The sequence below is a fragment of the Benincasa hispida genome, chromosome 12 (genome assembly GCF_009727055.1).
Source record: "Benincasa hispida cultivar B227 chromosome 12, ASM972705v1, whole genome shotgun sequence".
NCBI classification, from domain to species: Eukaryota; Viridiplantae; Streptophyta; class Magnoliopsida; order Cucurbitales; family Cucurbitaceae; genus Benincasa; species Benincasa hispida.
The window spans coordinates 1,029,093-1,035,092 of record NC_052360.1 but is presented as its reverse complement, the minus strand read 5'-3'; positions in this window follow the sequence as shown (position 1 = coordinate 1,035,092).

Here is a 6,000-nt window from a genome sequence, read left to right as displayed (position 1 = left end):
CTAAATAAAAGTAGAGACGCATCTGGTTCGATTGATGGTCGGTGATGGACAATCATGTTTTGTTTTGTGGGATCCTTTGTTGCCGGGGGGTGCGATTATGGATTCATATGAGTTTACGGTGGTTTATGATGCACGGAGTAGTTTGGAGGTACGGTTGTCGAAGTTCATGGATGGTGAGGGAGGTTGGAGGTGGCCTACAGTGTCTTAGGAGTTGCTTGAGATCAAGGGTCTTATTCAGGCAGTGAGGCCTAGGGTGAGGGGGGAGGATTATTGGGTTTCGATGTCGGGTGCTAGTTGTCGGTTTCTATCGTTAGTGCGTGGGAAACTTTGCGTCCTCGTCGTCCTAGGTGTCTTGGGCTAGTATTTTGTGGGTGGGGGTGGTATTCTGCCTCACTCCTTCTGTACGTAGTTAGCTGTGAGGGACATGTTGGGTATGCAGGATTGGTTGAGTAGTTGGGGTGTGATGTCAGAGGGGGGATGTCTTCTGTGTGGGGGAGGTGTGGAGTCACAAGATCATCTATTTTTTGAGTATAGGTTTGGAAGAGAGGTGTGGTCTTGTGTGTTGCGTCAGTTAGGTTCGTCGCATCAGGTGGCAGGTTGGGATGTCAAGTTGAGTTGGTTGTGCCGAGTGGGGTCGAGTAAGGGGGTGCGTAGTAAGGTTTTTCGTGTTTTCTGGTGTGCTTTCATCTACTACATCTGGCAAGAGCGTAATCGGCAGCTACGTGGAGGGCGACCGAGGACGGTGTCTGCTCTGTTTCACCTTATGGTCTCTATGGTTCGTTCTCGAGCTGCTTCCTGGCGGGTTGATCTTCTTGGTCTTATCTAGTGTGTTTAAGGATGTTTTTTATTCTTTTTGAATTTGTCGTTGCTCTTTGTTTGGTTGTTGACCCTAGTTGTGGGATTTTGGTTTCTTTTCTGGCTTTCTCCCTAGTGGTTTGGGGGTATTTATGTTTTGGTTATGTTCTGATCTTATCTTGTTGGCTTTGTTTTGGTAATGTTGCCTTGTTTTTGTTTGTGTTTTTTTGCTTTGATGCCTTGATCCCAGGCTGTGGGATCCCCCTTGTTGTTGTATAATAATATCACATATTCTAAAAATAATAATAAAAGTAAAGTCTAGGGTTCTCCTAAAAAATTAAGTTTATATTTTTAATGGATAATTGAGGAAGGAGGGAAAAAGACTGTGAGAGGGAAATGAAAATAGGAGGGAAACAAAAAAATGAAGACAAAAAAAATCGGATCTTTAATGTCAGTTTAAAATCGACATTATAGGTAAGCCTACAATGTTAATTTAAAATCGACATTAAAGATCCGCTATTTTTTTTAAGAAACCGACATTGTACATCAGTTTTTAGTTTTTTTCAACTAACATCAAAGCCCAAATTTCATGTAGTGATTAAAGGTGTGTTTGGAATACATTTCCAATTGTTTAATTTTTTTAAAAAAAGTCATTTTGGAAGAATTTGGAGTGTTTGATAACTACTCAAAATAGCTTTTCAAGTGTATTTTAATCAATTTCTATCAAAACTGTTTAAATAAAAATGAGTTTTTTAAAAAATATTTTTTTTCTTAAGTCAATTCAAACGGGCCCTAAATCTCCATGCTTCAACAAGTTGAATTGAATAACAACAAAAACAACAACAACAATAATTTTAAAAAGATAAATCCCAAAGCATACTAAAATCACAAAATTACCCTCAAACGTAAAGTTGCTTCGGCTCTTCTCCTCTTCTTTTTATAGTAATTTGACCTTTGGTAGAATCGGTTTGTGCAACCAAACAAAGTTGGGAATAAAATCACTTAAAAAAAAAAAAAAAAAAAGTTTTAAATAGAAAATATCTTTTTTAAGTGTTTAACCTAATGATTACATCTATTTAAAACTCCATAATAATGATGGTAACAATTTAAACACCTTAGACATCCACAAGTCGATTTAAAACCCTCTATGCATGATTTACACACGTCTTGGATCTTTTAATTTCCATAAATTTAGCCAAAAAAAAAATCACATAATTATAATTTCTAAATAAGTTAAAAAAAAAAAGGTAAAACGAGAAGATGAGGAAGAACCACTCATATTAATCAAAAACTGTCATTATATATTTGATTCCGACCTTTCTTTTTAATTTATGTTTTCTTAATACAAGAAAGGGTGCGAGTTTCGAACTATAGATTTTTTTTTATCACAGCAATATATCGAATGTCATTTGAGTTATGTTCTCTTTGACTTTTCTATAATTTTTTATTAACCCTTATATTTAAAAAAGATTTATATATGTGAAAGTTATACATTTTTAAAACATAATTCATATAATTTAGAGTTTTTAATTAATATCAATATCAATGGAATTAGGGTCATTTTGATAAATTAATATTTAATTTAAAGCATAAAATAAAGGAGAAGGTTTCTCAATAGAATTGAAACTTCTTTCACTTTTTTATTTTTTTATTTTTATTTATAAAACAACCTTTTGAAGGAAAAAAAAATTAATTAAGTAGATGTCGTTATACATTCTATTTTGATGGGTTCAGTTTTTTTATTTTATCTCTAACCTTTCAAGAATTTTAATCCTTCACGTAATGATTTTCCTTTACAATCATCTTCTTATCATCAAAAGTATTAAAACAACGATGTTAAATTTAAATTAAAAATGCAATACCTTTTTTTTTCTATCAGATTTTAATTATTGTTAGTATAATAACATTTTCAACGTGTTCAATTCCAATAAAATCAATTTATTTCGAGCCAGAAAATTACTATAAATCTAGCTCATATGAAGTGAGTTTTTTCTTCTTTTTTTTTTTTTTAATCTTATAGATGGATAAGTCTTTTATCAAATTAAAATATATGACATTTATCTCTTACGTTATAAATTATATTTTAGAGTCGCATCATCATTTTATCAATAACCTTAAACCTTTCTTTTTTAAGTGCAAAACTTTCATTAGAAAGAAAAATATCAATATAGAGATGAAATAAAAATAATATTTTAAGAAATGGGTAATTACTTTAAATATATAGCAAAACTGCTAGAAATATTTTCAAATAAAGCAAAATGTCATTGTCTATCAGACGGTGACATTTTGTTATATTTATAAATTAGTTGGCTCATTTTTCTAATTCTGTACTCAACAATTCATATCTCAACACAGGTGTGGCTGTTTTATTTTGTATTCTTCAAAAAATATATAAACAATAGGAGGATCCATAACAAAAAAGAAAAAACAAAAACTTTTTTTTAGTATTAAGCAAAAGCCAATTCATGGAGTGCCACTACAAAAGGGAAATCTTGGGGAAAAAAAGTGTCTTAGGACTTTGTAAGGATGAGACCTCAATAAATATGAAAGTTAGAGCAAAAAAGAAACTTGGGAAAATCAAGGGCATAGAGAAGGAGTCTTTTCAATAATAGCATTATAGTTTTAAGAATTACCAAAAAGAGAATATATATAATTATATAATGGAACTTTCTTTAAGCTAAACCATGCATAATTATTTGGTTTGCCCCTTAGTTATTTTATGAAACTCTTGAACTTTTCTTTTTTTTTTTTTTAACTATAAATTTTAATTTCATTTAACCAAAATCTAACCCCTAGTGTTATCTCAGCTTTCTTTTAATCAAACTCCACCAATATTTTTAAAGACAATTATGATTAGTTCTTAATTATAAAAGAATAATATAATATATTGCTACATCAATCATCAATACTATCTTCAAAGTTATTCTCCCCATGAAGAAAAATGAATTAAAATCAGTTATTATAATTCAAACATTATTGTTAGTGAAAATAATGATTGATTTTGTTTGAATAGAGGTATATGTGTGGGATTTTTTTAACTTCTAACTCTTAATGTAGGTTACTAATGCCAAGACAAACTATATTGTTAATTAAATCTTTTAATCAATTATTGAAAGAATATAATAATATACTAATTAAGAGATATATGTTTGATGAGGTGATTTGTTTTGTCACAATTATTAATATAACTATCATATATCGACTATATAAATAATAATATAATATATAATATATACAAGATATATTGACACAAACCAATGATCTACTTAGAATAGAGGTGAATTATATGTCAATTAATGAACTACACTCATATTCGCGGTATGTTTATTTAGTTCTTAAATTATTTTTTTTTCAAAAAAATTGTAATTACATACCTGGCTCTTAAAATCAATTTAATCAGCACCATATGGTAGAAAATAGAAGGACAAAACAAAATAAAGTGACACAATCTTTTTTTTTTTTCTTTTTTTCTTTTTTTTATATATATATATAAGTTGTTTGTCAAATGTTATTGGGGAAGAATACATATCCATTTTACCCTTCATATTTTTCGTATATATCTATTTTACCCTCAACTTTAATAATTCATTATTAATCGTTTACGTTGAATTATAATGAAAGTAACAAATCACTTTAAATTTAATAAATTAAAAAAGTTTCAAACTATCTATTGAGAAGTGTAAAGGTCACATAGATTGAAGGGTTAAAAAATTCAATAAACTAAAGTAAAAATAAATCAATTTTCAAAATTAAGCGAAAATATTGTAATAAACAACTCATTTCAAAGTAGGTACATGAATTAATTATATAAATCTTAAAATTTTACTTCAAAATTAAAATCAAATTTTCAAAGGCACTATAAGAGAGATTCATTTGCCCTTTTTTTTTTTATTAATCTATTTATCATAATTCTCGAAATAAAATTTAATTATTCTAGAGATGAGTTTAATTTTGAAGAGAAAATAATTTATTGTTTTTCCTTCCATAACTTAAAGCACAATTTTGTGAATTTGAAGGTTGGTTTGAATTCAATTTTTTTTTTTTTTAATTTTGTAAATGGGTGTCTCTTTGATTAAAATTAATTTTCCTTTTCAATTTTTTAGAAAATAAATATACCATAAAAATATTAAATTTCTATTATTACTAACAAAAATATATAAAATCATTACAAAATTTTTGCATACTAAGAACTCAAAGAAAAATATGAATTTCATAGTACACATGCGTTGCATGTAGTCATTTTCTAGTCATACTAAATTTGCCAATATATATCTAAAATAGAAAATACCATTCCAACAATTTTTAATGAAATTTAAATATCACGTCATCTTTAGTTTTTCTTTTTCTTTTGAAATTTATTTATTATGTCATCTCATTAGATTAATGATATCCACAACATACATTGAATAGAATCAAAATTCTTAGTATAAAATGTGTAAGTGAAACTTCTTAAATATGATAATTGATTAAATGGCAGAATTATCCACAGTAAAAAAAGCTAAATTCATAATTTAATTAGGATTTATTACAGCATTTGATAGTACAAGTCCACCTACCATGTAACACTATCCCTCAAAATACTACCAATTAAAAGAACAATTAAGATTTACACTGTCCAAATAAAACTATATAAAACTTCATGATCATAGTCAAGAGAATCATCATAAATTCAAAATTAAAGTCCTTGAGCAATAAATAAGAGTTCCCAATCCATTCTTTTCTTATTTAACTAAATACATAAATCACATCCATTCTTAGGTTTGATTGTAAGTTTAATTTTGTCCTAAATTTTAAAAAGTTATAAAAAATTTTAACTTTTGATTTTATATACTTAATACAGGTTCTTGAATTTTAAAAATATCTTACGAATTTTTAAATTTTTAATTTTGTGTCTAGTAAGTCTATGACATATTAAAAAAATTTAAAGTAATTATATTGGTGTATATAAAATTGAATCCAAGGTCTAGTAAAGACTCTGAACTTTAAATAGTGTATCTAGTAAATTTGTGACTTTTAAGAATTGTTGAATAAGAGAAATGACCTCTTAAATACAACTTTGAAGAATTAGTGACTTATAAGACACGAAATTATAAATTGAAGGACTTATTAGGATCTGTTTAGTGACTTGAGCAATCTAGATTCTGTTTTATGTTTTCGAATTCACTAATTTAAGAAAATATGTTTTGACGAATGTGTTTTTAAAAC